Consider the following 21,321-nt stretch of genomic DNA (forward strand, 5'->3'; position numbering starts at 1 on the left):
AGACAAAGATCAACCTGTACCAGAATGATGGGAAGAAAAAAGTTTGGAGAAGAAAGGGAACGGCACATGATCCAAGGCACACCACATCCTCTGTAAAACATGGTGGAGGCAACGTGATGGCATGGGCATGCATGGCTTTCAATGGCACTGGGTCACTTGTGTTTATTGATGACATAACAGCAGACAAGAGTAGCCGGATGAATTCTGAAGTGTACCGGGATATACTTTCAGCCCAGATTCAGCCAAATGCCGCAAAGTTGATCGGACGGCGCTTCATAGTACAGATGGACAATGACCCCAAGCATACAGCCAAAGCTACCCAGGAGTTCATGAGTGCAAAAAAGTGGAACATTCTGCAATGGCCAAGTCAATCACCAGATCTTAACCCAATTGAGCATGCATTTCACTTGCTCAAATCCAGACTTAAGACGGAAAGACCCACAAACAAGCAAGACCTGAAGGCTGCGGCTGTAAAGGCCTGGCAAAGCATTAAGAAGGAGGAAACCCAGCGTTTGGTGATGTCCATGGGTTCCAGACTTAAGGCAGTGATTGCCTCCAAAGGATTCGCAACAAAATATTGAAAATAAAAATATTTTGTTTGGGTTTGGTTTATTTGTCCAATTACTTTTGACCTCCTAAAATGTGGAGTGTTTGTAAAGAAATGTGACAATTCCTACAATTTCTATCAGATATTTTTGTTCAAACCTTCAAATTAAACGTTACAATCTGCACTTGAATTCTGTTGTAGAGGTTTCATTTCAAATCCAATGTGGTGGCATGCAGAGCCCAACTCGCCAAAATTGTGTCACTGTCCAAATATTTCTGGACCTAACTGTATCTTCTGTGGGTCTCAAGTGGTGGAGGCCAGACATTGTTACTCCCTGGTGAAGTGAATGTTGGAGCGGCTAGTCTCTTTTATCGTAGTGATATTCTCCTGCGGGACTATCCCACTCACACAGAAAGTGTGTATCTGCCCTGGAGACCAAGTAAGAGGACAACCATCTTTACGTCACCAAGGAGGAGACACAAATGTTGGTCATAGTTCAGGGCCCTCAACAGTTGTTTCATGTTGTCATCTTTCATGTATGGAAGGCAGCGCACTGTGATTGTGCAGCAAGACGGATTTTAGTCTTGTTTTGGACAAATCGATGAAGAGCGTCCATAAATATGAATTATGACTTCTCTTCAGAGCTTCCATTAAACTGCTGATGTTGCATGCCCCAACATCGCCCTCCATGAAGAGGTATTGGACAAGATCTTTATCACGGTTTTGGAACAAATAAATCTGACCATCGCCCGCTACAACATTCCACCATTGTAGCCGGGAACCCAAGAGCTCAGGATTACTATTGGGCAGATCCAAATTTCGAACAAGATGGATCCGGTCACTTTGTGTTATAAGATGCGGTTCAGTTGAGGTTGACGACAGAAAGTCTGGGTCATGAGAGGAAGATGCTTAACACCAAGTGTCCTCTTCTTCCTCACTTGACTTGACTGGAAATGTTTCTGGTGGTTCTGGAGCCGGCTGTTCTTCTGTATGTGGTGCTGGGGTATTGCAGATGGAAGGTTTGGATACTTGGATACGGTAGTCATCATCTTTTTCCTTGAAACTTCTTTCCTAATGGGGGGGCATCATGCATAAATAAGAATTGGTAGTGTGACCGGTGGCTCTCTCCAGATCATTGGAACTGCAGAATCCATAGATTGCCTCTTCGCATGTGACTTGTCTATTGCAGCAGATGTGGGGAGCCCGACTCTGGTCCTGATCTCCTGTTCTGCAGCCAAACTACAGGTTCTAGGCTTTCCTCATCATCATAGTCAAGTTTCACCTTTGTGACGCAAAAGTGACTTCTCTGCATATGTAGCAAAATATATCCGCTTTGTTAATGCACAAACGAGGCACATCTGAAAAACATGTAGAAACTTCAAAATCCGAGGACGCACATTAATCTGAAGTGTATTCTAATACAGAGATTCACCGGGTCCTTGAACTGCAATATAAGCAACCGGCCAATCAGGCACCAGCAGCGGAAGTCAGTAAGCCCGCCAGAGGCTGCACAGGGCAATGACGTCATGCGCTGCCAGTGGCTGAAGCCTTCTCTACCGGCTAAGGAGGATGCCACATGTCATGGGAGCAGGAGAAGGTAAAAATAATTATTTATTTATTTATTTATTTAAAAAAACAAATGTATTAGGAAAGAGCAGAAGAATGGTAGACATTATAATAGAAAGGGGCCCAGGATGGGGACATTATTACAGGAAGGGGCTCAAGATTGGGGACAATATTACAAGAAGAGGCTTCGGATTGGTAACATTATTATAGGAAAGGGCCCAGGATGGGGGACATTATTACAGGAAGAGGCTCAGGATTTAGGACATTATTATAGGAAGGGGCCCAGGATGGGGACATTATTACAGGAAGATGCTCAGGATTGGGGACATTATTATAGGAAGGGGCCCAGGATGGAGGACATTATTACAGGAAGAGGCTCAGGATTTAGGACATTATTATAGGAAGGGGCCCAGGATGGGGACATTATTACAGGAAGATGCTCAGGATTGGGGACATTATTATAGGAAGGGGCCCAGGATGGGGACATTATTACAGGAAGATGTTCAGGATTGGGGACATTATTATAGGAAGGGGCCAAGGATGGGGACATTATTACAGGAGGGGGCTCAAGATGTTGGGCATTTCTTACAGGATGCAGCTCAGGATGGGGACATTAATATATGAAAGGACTCAGGATGGGGGACATTTCTAACAGAATGCAGTCCAGGATGGGGACATTATTAAAGGAAGGGGCCCTGGATGGGAAACATTTCTTACAGTATGTGGCCCAGGATGGGGAACATGATTTTAAGAAGGGGCCCAGGATGGGGACATTATTATAGGAAGAGGCCCAGGATGGAGGACATGAATACAGCAAGGGGCTCAGGATATGGGACATGACTACAGGAAGGGATTCAGGATGGCAGACATTTCTTATGAGATGCAGCCCAAGATGGGGACAATATTATAAGAAGGAGCCAAAAACGGGGGACATTACTTACAGGATGTGGTCCAGGATGAGCTACATGATTACAGGAATGAGTCCAGTATGGGGAAATTATTATAGGAAGGGGCGACGATGGGAGATATTTCTTACTGGATGTGGCCCAGGATGGGGGACATAATTACAAGAAGGGGACTAGAATGGGGAAATTATTATTAGATGGAGCTGAGGATGGGGGACATTTCTTACAGGATGTAACCCAGTTTGGGGGGGGCAAGGTTTCAGGAAGGGGCCCAAGAAGAGAACATTATTATAATAAGGGACTCAGGAAGGGGACATTATTATAAGGAGGAGCCAAGAATGAGGGACATTTTTTACAGGATGTAGGCCAGAATGGGGGACAACATTACAGCAAGGGGCAGAGGATGGGGACATGAATATAGGAAGGGGCCGGGATGGAGGACATTATTTAATGAGGGGTGAACACATATGCTTTTATAAGATGTAGAACACTACTAGTGCTCATATGTACCGCCCCGAGGCTCGGCTGCAGCTCGGATCCGGGCTCGTCGGTGGGTCGATCGAGTGCCTCCGGACCCGGGGGTCACGTCGCTCTGAAGGGAAGCTGGCGCTATGTGAGGGGTTTCGGTGGGTAGGTTCACGGCCGGAGCCGTGGTTTTGGGTTTAAGTTCGTGACGCCACCCACGGGTCGTGGTGAGTGTGGACACCACCGCTGCCGTTGACTAGGCACCCGGGAACGGTGTTGTGCAGGCAGGTGTTAGCCCCTCCGTGGGTAGGGGGTCGGTGGCCCCGGGCCCGGTTGTTGAGGTTAGGATGTGGTGGTGAGGGCCTGTTGGTGCGATGCGGGGCGGTGCGCGGCCCGAGGGCACTGTTGTACTCACTATGACAGATACACCGGAGTCTCTGGTAAACCAAAAAGATGGTGGTCGGTGCCTGCAGCCGGCTGCGTCTGGTCCCCCACCCGGTTTGGTGGCTCCCGCCTTTCTCCTGCACCTCATTTTGTAGACTTTTGACTGCCTGCGCTTCCGCGACGGGAGTCCGCTCTCCGGCTGTGTGTGTGTCGAGAGAGCCCCTTTGCCCGCAGACGCTGGCCCGTGGGATCTCTCTGCCTGAGCCGTGGCTTTCTATCCCCCTCGTTGGGCTGGGAAAGAACCTAAGGTCCAGACCCCAATCAGTGAATTTGACTCGGTCCAGTGGCTTCTGGGCCTGAGTACCCCTTCTGGTGCTCCGGTTTCCAGTTGATTCCCCAGTTCGGTACTGGCGGGCCACTACCCTGTTCCGGTCCCTTACGGTTCCACCAGCCGACTTCCCGGCTCCTGCAGGCGGCAACCATCGTCTGCCTCCTGGCCACAGGGTATCCGGACTATGACCCAGATCCCCGACAGACGTTTTCTCCTTTCTACTACTTTCCTCTCCTCCCTAACTTCATCTCTCTTTCACCTCCAAAACTAATTTGCTTGCTTTTCCTGCCTCAGGCTATCCGAACTCCTCGGTGGGTGTGGCCAACCACCTGGCTCTTCCCCCGGGTGTGAACGTCAAAGCCTGAAAGGGGAGACTCAGGTTTTTTTTAGGTTGGCTGCTGTTACCTTTTTAGGGGACTGGTGTTTGTGCAAGGGCCTGTCTGTGACTACCTGGCTAGTCCAGGGCGTCACACATACATCTGACCAATGTGCAGGTGGTGGGGGCCCAGCTCCAGATTTTGCACCGGGGCCCATTGGACTCTAGCTACACCACTGTATGGGACCTCTGCTTCCAATGTCATTGTATCTTTTTGTCTCCTTTTCCTTGGACACCCCTAGGGGTCATATTGAGGCCGTCTAGTTTGGCATCTGTCTTTAAGGGGTTTGATTTAGCATCTATATTTAGGGGGTTTGGTCTGGGTTCTGCATTGATAAAGGTGCATAATGCCATTTATTAGAATATTTGGAATCTCCCTGATCTCAAATTGTTAAATGTTTGCAAGTTTGGCTTATATCTAAGTCAGACCTATTATAAACTGTGTGATGTCATGTATATACCGGGGCCGATGAGCCTCAATAGCGGCATTATTGTCCCATCCATTGTATTTCAGTACAACCGGCCGCCCAGACGTCCTCTTCTACATAATTACTCCATTTACATGGCTGGAAAAAATCTTTAGCCCATGATTCAGTTTGCTGTTTGCATACAGAGCCTGGAAAGCATCTGTGTCTCATCCCGTGTTTAGTGCCTGATACTTTTTGGATTATCACAGTCTAGCGCTGTCCCCATTGTAAATGCCCCGGACTTATGATTACAGCTCCTGGTGTTGTAGAATGGGAAGAGATACAAAAGTTATTTAAGGTAATTGAATGAAAACCAAATATCCCTATTTATTTATTTTTTTTACTATTAATTTTAGCAAAAAATATTAGTAATTTGGCTTGATTTATTTGTATTCTTTTTGCCTAGGTCCACTATTGTAACAATTTTGTTATTGTAGCAATGCAGCCTCGAATGAAAAATGTAGCAACTTTGTAAAATGTAATTATCAATCTGTGTATATGTAATGTCCTGGAGGTGGATTCACGGGGCCGTGCACCGGACTCCCCCAGTGAGACAACCTATACAGGGACTGTCCGATCACCCCATCAGAGGGCCTAGATGCACGGCTGCCGGAAGACTAGGGGTACGAGTCCTTCAGGGATTTGCAGGGAATGTCTTTGAGTCCTAAGGCACCGTGGGCAGGATGGATGACTGGAACCGGGTTCAGGTGCCGGGTAGGAACAGCAGACGGGGTCCGGGTCCAGTGAGCCGTGCAGGCGGATGTACCGGGAGGAGTCGGGGATCGGTGACGGGAATAGGCTGACGGAAGATGACGGGATCCTCAGCAGACGGTCACCGAGACACTTCCTGTAGAACCGGTAGTCAGGACCAGCGGACGGAGTCTGTGGATGAGACAGGGTTAACGGAGAGACAAGCACAAGGGGACCTGAGCACCTAGCTTAGGGAACACGTTGAACAGGCACCGCCCACCAGAAAAGGGAAATCTTATATACCCTTTACCTGTATCTTGTCATATCCTGTTTCCGGGACGCTGGCCCTTTAAGACAAGGTGAGTGAGCGTGCGCGCCCTAATGCACATGCGTGAGGCTCAAGTGCCGGAGGCCAGTACAGGACGCTGTGAAGGAGATGCAGGGGAGCCCGACAGCGTGTCCTGGATCGCAGGGGGACGCCGGAGCCGGCGGGCGGGAGGCACGGAGGACGCAGAGGAGGGGGAGTGAGAGGAGCAGCCGCGGGCAGAGGGACCGGGGACCAGAGCAGTGAGTGGCATGCGGCGCCGGGGACCAGGAAGCGTGACAGTATACAGCTCTCATGCAGATCTTTGTGCCTCCATGGTAACATACAACAAATAAAATAGTACCGTCTCATGCTGCCATCTGCTCTTTATTGTTTGTTTTACTGAGAAAAGCAAGAAGTAGGAGACATGGAGAAGAGAGTGACTGTTGGGTCTGACTCTGACTACTGTCACAAGGGTATATGGTGGTGGTAACGGAAAACTGGGATCCTAACCTGACCCTCAGGCTACGGGGGCCTCTGTGCTATTCCTATTCTCAAAGATACCCCTAATGGTGGGAATGTCTGAGCCGCCTTCCTGGCCCTGCTCCTGACTAGTTCTGATCTTATACCCTCTCCACCAGGGGGGCTGGGAGAGAGGTGTGATTTAACCTACAGAAATAAACAAACAGGGGAAACCAAAACTCTGTCCCAAAGCATGCATACTCAGAAGCTATAAGACAATAAGAGGAGGAAAACAAGAGCAGGGTAGAAACAACAAGATAGCGGGTAACTCCACAACAGCACCAAACACAAAGCAACTCTTTCTCCAGCCAGTCTGAGACAACTCACAGACCAACACAGCATAAACTATAGTCGGCGTAGGTAGAAGCTTTTCTCCAGCCTAAAAATTAGAGGAGCAGAAGTGATTGGCTTCCTTACAACATGTGATTAAAGAAGCCTAATAAGTAGGCTAATTGTCTCTCCAGGACAGGAGACAAACTCTAGCGCAGTAGTCTAAGTAAGTAGGCTAGCAGAGGTTAACTTTTGTTAGCCTGTCTATGAATGAGCAGACAGCGGGTTGATGCCTGGGTCCAGGGCCGGCTCCAGGTTTTTGTGGGCCCCAGGTGAAAGCGTCTCAGTGAGTCCGAGCTACATGCAGACACGCACATCATACACAGATACATACGTATACATATTTAAAGAGAAATTCACAAAAATACATATAAACAGAAATAAATCTATACACAATCATACACACTGCCATACATAGACACACATCATACATGCACACACAGACACATTAGAGATATTTTTAATATGGGGAAGCTGGTAGCAGCCTCATTCACCTCCCCGCTTGTCTCCATCCAGCTCCTCCCGGGCATGTGGCTGCGCCGCGCTTATTGGTGGCCGTCACTAACAGACATGGCCATGCACAGTGCACACTGACACTGCTGTATATACATTACAGGAGACACTTTGTATACAGCAAAAGGGGGACATAAAGCTCTAGAGGGGGACAGTCAGCTCTGGGGGGTATACAGCACTGGGGTGAAGGTGACATACAGCTCTGGGGGGTATACAGCACTGGGGTGAAGGTGACATACAGCTCTGGGGGGTATACAGCACTGGAGTGGATTGTACATACAGCTCTGGGGGGGGTATAGAGCACTGGGGTGGAGGCGACATAAATCTCTGGGAGTATAGAGCACTGGGGTGGGGACATACAGTTCTGGGGGGGTATAGAGCACTGTGGTGGGGGACAAATAAGTCTGGGGGGGTAAAGAGCACTTGAATGGAGCAGACATACAGCTCTGGGGGTATAAAGCACTGGGGTAGCGGACATATACAGCTCTGGGTGGTATACAGCACTGTGGTGGGGGGGGCAGACAGTTCTGAAGGGTATAGAGCACTGGGGTCAGGGGACACACAGGTCTGGAGGTTATACAGCACTGTGGTGGGGTCAGGGGCGTCAGGGGACAATTCTGGGGGGCCATACAGCACTGGGGTCAGGGGATAGTCAGTTTTGGTAGCTATACAGTACTGGGGTCAGGGGACAGTCAGTTTTGGGGGGACATACTGCTCAGCGAGATGTTGGTGCTGCGGCTCCTCTCTTCATAGTAGATGCTGCAATGTATGGGCTCCTTCCAGGTACCCTCTCTTCATTTGTGGATAGGAGTACAGCACACGGAGCACTAGCTCTGCCCACAGATGAACTTCAATGTCCCGAATCCCTGCACACAACGCTCAGCAGTGACACGCTGCGTGCAGGAAAGTGCGGCTGCCGCCCGAGCACTGCGGTCCCCAGAACTCGACCCGGAGGCTGCAGGATACATCACCGCCACTGCCGACGGTGAGTGGGCCCCGGCATTTGCCCATGTGTGCTGGGTGCGGATGACGGCCCTGCCCGGGTTTGCCTGAGTTGATCAGAAACAGCAGAGAATCTGTAACAGGGGGCGCTGTAGTCCTGGTCTGTGTTGTGTTTGGGTGGGACCCCCCTGGCCGTGAACATCTGGGGTTCATCCACTTACTTGCAGCTGGGGATACTTTGGTTCCTTCTTTCCTCTGGGATCGGATTCAAGCAAAAAGACAACACAATACGGTTCCTTGAAAACAGCAACTTTTACTTTACTTAACACAGGTTCCAGTAACTTCAAATCCTTCCTCTCTCTCTCGCTCTTCCTCCGGGTACCGGGGTGCGCTCTTTAGGATACAGTGAAGTCACAAACGGGAAATAAACAGTTCCAACAATAGATCAGTCAACTAAAGTATTTTATTTTAATATGTAAAAGAACAAAACTAAAATAAAGGAAAACACTAAAGGAAAATCCACAGACACTCAGCCAAGAGGCCGAGACCCTTGTGCTGTACAGCGTGGTGCCCTACAATATGGATCAACTACAGTATATACACAGGTGTGCCTGGATAACTGCCAATTACCTATTAATACCCTTGAACATGAAACAATTGGATGGGTGTGTAATACGGGTCACCTGCGGTACAGCACAACAGCTTACACACTGAAGATAAATTCCCTCTAACCCCCAACTGACTATTCCCCTGCCCCAATATAAATACAGTGCACATTAATGGAGGAGACTTCCCAACATTCACCTGGAATGACCAAACAACTTACTATATGCAATGGCTGCTTAGCCGGAAACGGAGAATAAAAACGTAAACAAATAATATGTACTCATAGTGTTCTTCACAAGCTTCCTCCTGGATCAGCTCAAACATGGCCTAAAGTCCGTGATAGGCCTTAGCACACCTAGGTGTAAGTGAGGTGATTGTGGTCCACAAAGTACATATAATATATACAACGTTCACATGTAGACAGTATAGACCAAAAGTTTGGACACACCTCATTCAAAGACTTTTCTTTATTTTCAGGAAATTGTAGATTCACATTGAAGGCATCAAAACTATGCATTAAATACTTAAAAAAGTGTGAAACAACTGAAAATATGTGTCATATTCTAGGTTCTTCACAGTAGCCACCTTTTGCTTTGATTACGGCTTTGCACACTCTTGGCATTCTCTTGATGAGCTTCAAGAGGTAGTCACCGGAAATGGTTTTCCAACAGTCTTGAAGGAGTTCCCAGAGATGCTTAGCACTTGTTGGCCCTTTTGCCTTCATTCTGCGGTCCAGCTCACCCCAAACCATCTCGATTGGGTTCAGGTCTGGTGACTGTGGAGGCCAGGTCATCTGGCGTAGCACCCCATCACTCTCCTTCTTAGTCACATAGCCCTTACACAGCCTGGAGGTGTGTTTGGGGTCATTGTCCTGTTGAAAAATAAATGCTGGTCCAACTAAACGCAAACCGGATGGAATAGCACGCCGCTGCAAGATGCTGTGGTAGCCATGCTGGTTCTGTATGCCTTCAATTTTGAATCAATCCCCAACAGTGTCACCAGAAAAGCCCCCCCACACCGTCACACCTCCTCCTCCATGCTTCACGGTGGGAACCAGCCATGTAGAGTCCATCCGTTCACCTTTTCTACAAAGACGCGGTGGTTGGATCCAAAGATCTCAAATTTGGACTCATCAGACCAAAGCGCAGATTTCCACTGGTCTAATGTCCATTCCTTGTGTTCTTTAGCCCAAACAAGTCTCTTCTGCTTGTTGCCTGTCCTTAGCAGTGGTTTCCTAGCAGCAATTTTACCATGAAGGCTGCTGCACAAAGTCTCCTCTTAACAGTTGTTCTAGAGATGAGAACGTGTGTCCAAACTTTTGGTCTGTACTGTATGTAACGCCCTGGCCTATCAGGTCGTCACAGGGTATTGTGCAATCTGCCCTTCTGCACAGTATCCGCATCCTCCTTGGTTACGGATCACTGTCCTTTGGTGTTGCTAAGAGCTTGGCCAGTCAAAACCTAAGAAACACTCTGCACCGAACCCCCAAGACACACCAATTGGTAGCCTGAAGGGAATAGGGCCGCCATTTTGGGGGTTGGTAAGGGAGGGTCAGGAGTGTCAGGAGGAGGTCAGGTGAGTGGTGACTCTCAAAGGGAGAGGTGACAAGTCAGGAGCAGGGCTCCTTAAGTCTACTAGGTGTCAGATGTTGGTCTGGGCCTGGTAGGAGCTGGAACCCCGGTCGCAGGGGATCGTGTCAAGGGGCACGGAACTGCCAAGGAGAGCAGCCAGCAGCCTTGAGCCATCTTCGGGCAGGGGCCAGGGCACGACGGGGTACGCGGACCCTAGACCAGGAAGTAGCTTCGAGCGTCCTGGTAATTTACCCGACGGGGGTGAAGCCTTCAAGATTCATCCCTCACCCACTCCAGAATCGGGGTACTAGCGCAACGAGGGGATAGGACTTTTCCCAAAACACAGTCCACCAAATCCCAAGCGTGAACCCTGAGTGCAAGCTCACTCCGTTAGCCATATGGGTGAGCGGGACCCGATTAGTTCCACACTATAGGGTGCAAACAGTGAACAAGGTGCCACGGAAAAGGCCACAGGCCAACAAGCAACACCAAGGACACGGATCCTAGCGTGCTCCCTCCTTGCTGCAGCGGTGCTCAGAATTCTGGTTTACAAGCTGTCGGTGTCAGTATTCTTGGTCTCAGTGAGTACGCAGAAACCCTTCCTTTTCCCAACAGCACCCCTTTCCTGCACCATCACCAGGTCCCGGGGCACACACCCCCTACCCACGGAGGGGTTAAACAACTTGCTGCCGGACCACCACCACGGCGGTGGTATCCCACCTTACCACGCACCATGGGTACGGGATTGAAATAGACCAGGTCAGTGCTGCTAAGAGCAGTTCTACTATTCATATGTGAGGCCGTATGGCACATTTTATAAAAATATTTTAGTGTAGGACTGCCCCAAATGAGATTTGCCGTGACGTGGCGAGGCAGCTCAAGAAATTGCAACTTTTTGCTAAAAATCTCAAAATTTTAATAAAAAGTACAGTTTGGAATTTTTAGTGCTGAAGTGCACATTTAGTGCTGGCTTTTTGTTTTTTCTTCAGGAAAAGAGGCAGACAGGGAAAGAGGCAGACAGGGAAAGAGATATAGGGGCAGGGAAATAGATAGAGAGACAAGGAAAGAGGCAGACAGGGAAAGAGAGAGAGATAGGGAAAGAGACAGACAGGGAAAGAGAGACAGGGAAAGAGGCAGACAGGGAAACAGAGAGATAGGGAAAGAGGCAGACAGGGAAAGAGAGACAGGGAAAAAGTCAGACAGGGAAAGAGATAGAGGGGCAGGGAAATAGATAGAGAGACAAGGAAAGAGGCAGACAGGGAAAGAGATAGAGAGATAGGGAAAGAGGCAGACAGAGAAAGAGGCAGACAGGGAAAGAGGCAGACAGGGAAAGAGACAGACAGGGAAAGAGACAGACAGGGAAAGAGACAGACAGGGAAAGAGACAGACAGGGAAAGAGACAGACAGGGAAAGAGGCAGACAGGGAAAGAGGCAGACAGGGAAAGAGACAGACAGTGAAAGAGACAGAAAGGGAAAGAGACAGAAAGGGAAAGAGACAGGCAGGGAAAGAGGAAGACAGGGAAAGAGAGACAGGCAGCAAAAGAGGCAGACAGGGTAAGAGGCAGACAGGGAAAGAGACAGACAGACAAAAAGATAGAGAGAGAGGCAGACAGAGACAGGAAAAGAGATAGACAGGGAAAGAGACAAAGGGAAAGAGACAGATAGACAGACAAAGAGATAGAGACAGAGTCAGACAGAGACAGACAGAGTGAGACAGACATACAATTACTATCCCGGGCAATGCCGGGTACTATAGCTAGTAAAGAATAAAGATCACAAAGGTATGTCCTCTAATGCCTGATGTAGCAGCTTTAAAAGTGCAGCTGAGTAATTCCGCAGCTTGATTTACTGCGGAGTGACCTGCTCTGGATTATACCTGTGGGGGCGCGGGGGCTGGTGAGCAAATATTATAGTTACAGGAGCATCCTCCTCACATCTATGTACACTATGTGATTGATTGCATGCTCGGCGAAGATAAACGGACAGGACATTCCTACTCCCCAGACCTCCAGAGGAGAAATGCTCCTGACTAATTCATTCTGCTCTATTATGGCCGGGCCTGTATATGCACAGAATTTCTTCAAGTTTTGTAAGACAAATCCTGTTTCTCTTCTACCTTGAATCCACTTCTATTTTTATGTTTGTAAAGTTTTCAAAATCTTGATTAAAAAACGCATCTATGTCATATAAAGTATTGGGTTGCGTGTCTTAATTATTGAATTCTAGTTTCTCATTCAGTCCCATTGTCCCCAATGTGCAGAATAACTGTCACTGGGTGTGAGGGGATAACAGGGGATCAGGGCTCCTAGACTGGTCCTCGGGATAGGGACCCTAGCTGTCCCTAATCTCAGAGATACTTCTAATGGTGAGGATGTCTGGGCCGCCTTCCTTGCCCTACTCCTGGCAAGTCCTGATCTTATACCCCCACCCCTTGGGAGGACCAGGACAGGAGTGGTTGAACCCACAAATCTAGACTAACAGGGAAACTAACACAGCTAACTCACACAGAGATATAAGACAATACATGATAAGGAGGAAATAAAGAGCTGGGAGGAAATAACCAGACGACGAGAGGATTTCCACAGCACACCAAACAGCATGCAATAAATCACCAGCACCTGGAACTCAACAGCACACGGACCGGTTTAGCAAAAGCTATAGTCTGCATGGGAAGACAGGCTTCACCATCTTAAAAAGGCAGGGAGTAACTGTGATAGGTCTCCCACAACATGTGATCCAAGTGACAAGCAACAGACTAGCAGAAATTAACTCCTGCAAGCCCGATCACTAATGAGCACACAGCTGGTCAATGGGGGACCGGGACAGGAGCAAGATTAAACTCACAAAAATAGACAGACAGAGGAAACCAAAACGCTGTCACACAGCACGCACTCACAGAGGTGTAAGACAATCAAAGATAAGGAGGAACACAAGAGCAGGGAGGAAGCAATAAGACGAAAAGTCCATAACCACTCCAGGCAAAAAGTAACACTTTCCAAATAGTCTGGGACACCAAACTATACAGACCAACACAGTATAGCCTATAGCTGGCATGGGTAGAAGATTTCATCCAGCTTAAATATGAGAGGAACAGATAAGCTTTGTTTCCTCACAACATGTGCACAAAGGAGTTTAACAAGCAGGCTAGCAAAGGTTAATTCTTATTAGCCTATGACTGAGCACACAGCAGGTCGACCCGAGTATGCCTGTGTTGATAAGAGACACCAGAGAAACCATTGGGTGAAGTACCAGGATCTGCAATCTGAACAGAGCCATAACAGTCGTCAAACTTTGTGGAAAACTCCGTGTGACATAAGGGGACAAAATAATGGGAGAAAATTGTGAGGGGACAGTATGGTGAGAGAAATGTGAGAGGGGACAATATGGACGGAAAAGAGTGAGTTGGCATAGTGGGGGGGAATTGTGAGGGGACAGTATCGTGGGAAAAAAAGTGTGAGTAGACAGTATGGAGGGAAAAGAGTGATGGACAGTATAGTGGGAGAAAATTGTTAGGGTTCAGTATGGTGAAGAATATTGTGAAGAGACAGTATGGTTTGAGAAAATTGTGAGAGGACAATCTAGAGGGAGAAAATTGTGAGGGGACAGTATGGGAGGTGAGAGGATAGTGTGGGGGTGGGAAATGTGAGGGGACAATATGGAGGAAAAGTGTGACTGGAAATTATAGTGGGAGAATGGAAATTTGTGATTCGAAAGTATGGAGGAGAAATGTATGAATGGACAGTAAGAGGGAAAATGAGTAAGAGGACAGTAGAATGGGAGAAACTTGTGAGGAGACAGTATGGTGGGAAACAAAATGTGAGTGGATGGTATGGAAGGAAAAGAGTGAGGGGAGAGTATGGTAGGAGAAAAGTGTTAGGTGACAGTATAGAGGGGAAAAAAGGGAGGGGATAGTATGGTGGGAGAAAATTGGGGACAGTAGGGGTGAAAAACATTGTGAGTGGACATTATAGAGGAGATAAGTGTGAAGGTAATGTTAGGTGGTAGAAAAGTGTGATGGGGCAGTATGAAGGGAAAATTTGAGGAGACAGTATGGGGGATGAAAATTATGAGACAATATGGCGGGCAGGATGATGTGAGGGGACAGTATGGTGTGAGAAAAGGGTGAAAGGACAGTTGAAGCGACAGTATGGAATGAGAAAAGTGTATTTGGACAGAACAGATGCATGTCAATAAATTAGAATATCATCAAAAGGTTAATTTATTTCAGTAATTCAATACAAAAAGTGAAGCTCATATATTATATAGTCATTACACACAGAGGGATCTATTCTTATATATTATATAGAGTCATTACACACAGAGGGATCTATTCCTATATATTATATAGAGTCATTACACACAGAGGGATCTATTCCTATATATCATATAGAGTCCATACATATAATATTTAAGAATAGATTCCTCTGTGTGTAATGACTCTATATAATATATAGGAATAGATCCCTCTGTGTGTAATGACGCTATATATTATATAGGAATAGATCCTTCTGTGTGTAATGACTCTAATATATAGGAATAGATCACTGTGTGTAATGACTCGTTATAATATACAGAAATAGATCATTCTGTGTGTAATGACTTTATAATATATAGGAATAGATCCCTCTGTGTGTAATAACTCTATATAATATATAGGAATAGATCACTGTGTGTAATGACTCTTTATAATATACAGGAATAGATCATTCTGTGTGTAATGACTCTATATAATATATAGGAATAGATCCCTCTGTGTGTAATGACTCTATATAATATATAGGAATAGATCCCTCTGTGTGTAATGACTCTATATAATATATAGGAATAGATCCCTCTGTGTGTAATGACTCTATATAATATATAGGAATAGATCCCTCTGTGTGTAATGACTCTATATAATATATAGGAATAGATCCCTCTGTGTGTAATGACTCTATATAATATATGTGTTTCCCTTTTTGTATTGAATTACTGAAATAAATTAACTCTTTTATTATATTCTAATTTATTGAGACGCACTTGTATATGGGGAGTAATTTGTGAAGAGACGATATATGGGGAGAAAATTGGAGAGAACAGTAAAGGTGTGGAGTGAAACGGGGCAATTTGGGGGAAAAGAATGAAAGGACAATATGGGGAGAAAAGTGTTAGGGGACAGTATAAGGGGAATAGCGTGAGGAAACAGTATAGAAGCAAAAAGTGTGATAAGACAGTATGGAGGTAGAGAAAAGTGGATAGTATTAGGGAGAAAGTGTGTGTGGATAGTATACGGGGGAAAAAGTGTGAGGGGACTGTATGGGAGGGAAAAGTGTGAAGAGACCATATGGGGGAGAAAAATGTGTGGTTACAGAATGGAGTCATTTGAGGGGATAGTATTGGAGGAAACAGTGAGGGGACAGTAAGAGGGGGAAATTGTGGGGCTCTGATGGAGTTATATGTTCCTACACTTTCAGACAACTTGATCTCACTTGATAGATAATGCAATAATCTGCAAATCACTTTGTTTAAAAATTTTGATATATTATTCCACAATTATCCACCAAAATGTCAGCCACTAAGTGTCTCCATTCTGTGCAACTTGTTTTCCACTCCTGTTGTCAAGTATAATCCATCTTTAGCAGCAGAGACTCTGAGACTGATTACAGGAAAGTGGGGGTGGGTCTTTATCTCTTTACAGGAATTGGGGGTGGGACTATATCTCTTTACAGGAAGTGGAGGACGAGTCGTTATCTCCTATAGGAAGTGGAGGTGGGTCTTTATCTTTGTACAGGAAGTGGGGACGGGTTTTTACCTCTTTACATGAACTGGGTGTGGGTCTTTATCTCTTTACAGGAAGTAGGGTCAGGTCTTTATCTCTTTACAGGAAGTGTGGATGGGTCTTTATCTCTTTACAGGAAGTGGGGGTGGGTCTTTATCTCTTTACATGAACTGGGTGTGGGTCTTTATCTCTTTACAGGAAGTGGAGATGGGTCTTTATCTCTTTACAGGAAGTGGGGTGGGTCTTTATCTCTTTACAGGAAAGTGGGGGTGGGTCTTTATCTCTTTACATGAACTGGGTGTGGGTCTTTATCTCTTTACAGGAAGTGGGGTGGGTCTTTATCTCTTTACAGGAAAGTGGGGGTGGGTCTTTATCTCTTTACATGAACTGGGTGTGGGTCTTTATCTCTTTACAGGAAGTGGAGGCGGGTCTTTATCTCTTTACAGGAAGTGTGGATGGGTCTTTATCTCTTTACAGGAAAGTGGGGGTGGGTCTTTATCTCTTTACATGAACTGGGTGTGGGACTATATCTCTTTACAGGAAGTGGAGGGCGAGTCGTTATCTCCTATAGGAAGTGGAGGTGGGTCTTTATCTTTGTACAGGAAGTGGGGACGGGTTTTTACCTCTTTACATGAACTGGGTGTGGGTCTTTATCTCTTTACAGGAAGTAGGGTCAGGTCTTTATCTCTTTACAGGAAGTGTGGATGGGTCTTTATCTCTTTACAGGAAGTGGGGGTGGGTCTTTATCTCTTTACATGAACTGGGTGTGGGTCTTTATCTCTTTACAGGAAGTGGAGATGGGTCTTTATCTCTTTACAGGAAGTGGGGTGGGTCTTTATCTCTTTACAGGAAAGTGGGGGTGGGTCTTTATCTCTTTACATGAACTGGGTGTGGGTCTTTATCTCTTTACAGGAAGTGGGGTGGGTCTTTATCTCTTTACATGAACTGGGTGTGGGTCTTTATCTCTTTACAGGAAGTGGAGGCGGGTCTTTATCTCTTTACAGGAAGTGTGGATGGGTCTTTATCTCTTTACAGGAAAGTGGGGGTGGGTCTTTATCTCTTTACATGAACTGGGTGTGGGTCTTTATCTCTTTAGAGGAAGTGGAGGGCGAGTCGTTATCTCCTATAGGAAGTGGAGGTGGGTCTTTATCTTTGTACAGGAAGTGGGGACGGGTTTTTACCTCTTTACAGGAATTGGGGGTGGGTCTTTATCTCTTTACAGGAAGGGGAGATGTTTTTTTTATCTCTTTACAGGAAGTGGGGTAGGTCTTTATCTCTTTACAGGAAGTGGGGTGGGTCTTTATCTCTTTACAGGAAGTGGAGATGGGTCTTTATCTCTTTACAGGAAGTGGGGTGGGTCTTTATCTCTTTACAGGAAGTGGAGATGGGTCTTTATCTCTTTACAGGAAGTGGGGTGGGTCTTTATCTCTTTACAGGAAGTGGAGGCGGGTCTTTATCTCTTTACAGAAAGTGTGAGCAGGTCTTTATCTCTTTACAGAAAGTGTGAGCAGGTCTTTATCTCTTTACAGGAAGTGGGGGTGGGTCTTTATCTCTTTACAGGAAGTGGGGGTGGGTCTTTATCTCTTTACAGGAAGTGGGGGTGGGTCTTTATCTCTTTACAGGAAGTGGGGGTGGGTCTTTATCTCTTTGCAGGAAGTGGTTCCAGAACTTATAGTGCTGGCAAAATGCTGTTGAAGAAAATCCACCCACTGAAAAAGAGGGGATGGTAAGTTTCAGAGCAAGATAAAGCGGACAATTCCCAGTCATATTAGTCACAACTAGGTAGTTTTACCTAGTTGTGGGCAATGAGGACAGTAGGATCACACATTTTTGGGGTTTTGTGTGACAAGACAGGTGCATTTAAAGGTCCATCAGCAGATTGTCAGCCTCCTTGGTGGAATATCTCCTAGAAGCATATAGGAGACTGACACGGGGCAGTGTTCCTGTTTGTAATTGATTTTATAAATGGTGATGGGTTCACATTAAGGGCCGAGAGGAGTGATGTAATAGTGTAAAGTTTCCTCATCGTGAAATGTTCGGCCTCAATGTCAGACATAAAACCAGGCGGACTGTGTGGCTCCATGTAGCATTCATATCTATCAATCACATGTCTCGGAGCTGGATGCTGGCCGGATTATCCTGCGTGTATCGCTTACCCCGGGATCTTCTGGCAGCGACTTGTGGTGTCAATGAAATGTGACAAAGCAGAATGAGCCATCTATTACTTTACACGCCGCAGGACAAACAGCACCAGGAAAATCTATTATTTCTATAAATACACATTTTATATACTGTATTTGTTACTCTTTCTTCAATTTAGGCTGTAAATATTCATTTTTTAGGAGACTTTTTTTATTAATTCACAGTCTTTTACTCAGCAAGACAGATATTTAAAGTTCCAGTAATAAAATAATAAATACCATTTCTACTGATCACAGAAGGATATACAGCTCAGATAAATCCATGGACTCCAAGACATGTCCTTTATGATTGGAGGCACTCAGTTGGCCCAGACCTCCATGACAACTTCTCCTCTGGTGTCGGCAGAGTTTTCAACACATTTGATTTTTCACATTTCCAGCCCCATCCTCATTTATTACCAAACTACACAATTTCCTAACACTGAGCAAATTCCCCATGGAAAAGAATAATGACCCTTGTGTTGCTCACTTGTCCCATCTTTTCCATCTGGCCCAGACTACCACGACAACTTCTTCCAGCAGAGTTTGCAACACAGTCACATTTAACTTTTCTCATTTCCTTCCCCATCCACATCTATTACCAATCTACACAAATTTCTCATCTTTTTGCTAGTCCAATACTGATCATGTTCTTCCTCTGCTAGAGATAGGGGCAAATACCCGCTATATAGTAGTAACGACTCTTGTGTAGCTCACTTGTCCCATCTTTTCCATCTGACCCAGACCACCATGATGACTTCTTCCTGCCACAACTGGTGTCCCTCAAGTTTGCAACACAGATACATTATAGTTATAATGCCCCTTCAGTACGCCTTTATAATGGGCGGAACAATTGATGTCACACAGGTCACGACCAGACCCTTAGTTGGGGGCCCATTGACCTCAACACCTGCTTCAGCTGGATGTGCGTACGAGGGCTCACATCCAGCTGAAATGCACTGCAGCACAGAAACCCGTCGGGTCCCTGCACTGCAATACAAGCTGCCGGCCAAACAGTGGCCGGCAGCTGATATTGGCATCCCCATGACTGAGGGCGGTGCATGACAGTGACATTATGCATCACTAAAGCATGAACACTGATGTCAGCTGCCAAGCACTGCATGTGGCTACAGAGGAGAACACCTCGTGATGTGAGAGCTGGAGAGGGTGAACACAATGGGATTTTTTTCTTGAGTTAGAGACAGAATGGAGACATGTATACCATGGGGACATATATTCCAAAAGGGGCCCTGGATGGGGACATATATACCAGGAGTGGGACATATATACCAGTAAGGGCCCATGATGGGGACATTTAAACCAGTATGGGGACATATATACATGGATGGGGACATATATACCAGCAGGGGCCCAGGACAGGGGACATATATACCAGGATGTAGGACATATATACAAGGATGGGAGACATATTTACCAGGAAGGGGAGAATATATAACAGAATGGGAGACATACTTACCAGGATGGGCAACATATTTACCAGGATGGGGGACATATTTACCAAGATGGGGGGCATATATACTATGATGGGTAACATATATACCAACATGGGGGGCATAGATACTAGTATGGGGAACATATATACCAAGATGGGGGGCATATATACCAGGATGGGGAACACACATACCAGGATGGGGGGCATATATACCAGGATGGGGGATATTTAACAGGATATGGGACACATAGCGGGATGGGGAACATATTTTCCAGGCTGGAGAATATATATAATGGGATGGGGTCATATTTATCAGGATGGGAGACATTTACTAGAACATGGGATGTACAGTATATAGCAGGATGGGGAGCATATTTACCATGATGGGAAACATATATACAGGGATGGGGGACATATTTACCAGAATAAGCCCATTATGGGGGACATTTACCAGGATGGGTGATATATATCAGGAAGGAGCTCAAAATGGGTTACATTAGAACAGGATGGGAGACATGTTTATTAGGAAGGAGCCCAGGATGGGGTACATTACTACATAATAGGGGCAAGGGCAACTTGTATGTCTTTATAGGATTTAGAAATCTACAAGAGCGCGTACATCTGACCAACATGTAAGGGAGGGCCTTGGTCCAAATTTTGCACCAGGGCCCATGAAACTCTAGTAATGTCACTGTCCAGAACCTCCCCTTTAAGGGTGTTTTTCACTACTGGGCAGCCCTCTCTTAGGTGGTTCAGTGCCTCCTATAAACTGAACAAAACTATACACTCACCTTCCGGACCTGCACCATTTCGGCGATGTTGGTTCTTTGTCTCCCAGGGCTCATGTGACATTATGTTACGTGAGCGCTGCAGCCAATCAACAGCTTCTGAACGGCTACAGCCTCCACAATTGTGTTATACAGAACAGTTGATGGGCTGCAGCGCTCACATGACATATTGTCAGCACTCGGAGACAGAGCACTGACATTGCTTGAACGGCACCGAAGCTGTGGGCAGACGGCCTCCTTGACCTCCCACTAATCAAGATATGAATGAAGCCGTGGAATGCCAGCCGGTTGTTTCTCTATGGTGGACAGTGGTGTTGTGAGAGTCCAACAAGGCGCAATGTGATTTCCACTCAGCATCAGTCATAGAAACACACCACTGTTCGGCTGGGCAATGTCCGCACCTTTTTGGTACTGCACAATAGGTATCGGCACACCAACAACCCACAGGTGCTGCAGCAACAACCGCAGCGTAACACAAAAATCCAGGATTTGGGTTCACAGATGGTGGCTCCAGCATTCTTTGATGTTTACGGCTGTGGACTAAAGCGGGCTTTACACGCAACGACATCGCTAACGAGATGTCGTTGGGGGTCACGGAATTCGTGATGGACATCCGGCCTCGT

This window comes from Anomaloglossus baeobatrachus, chromosome 1, assembly GCF_048569485.1.
Source record: "Anomaloglossus baeobatrachus isolate aAnoBae1 chromosome 1, aAnoBae1.hap1, whole genome shotgun sequence".
Taxonomy (NCBI): Eukaryota; Metazoa; Chordata; class Amphibia; order Anura; family Aromobatidae; genus Anomaloglossus; species Anomaloglossus baeobatrachus.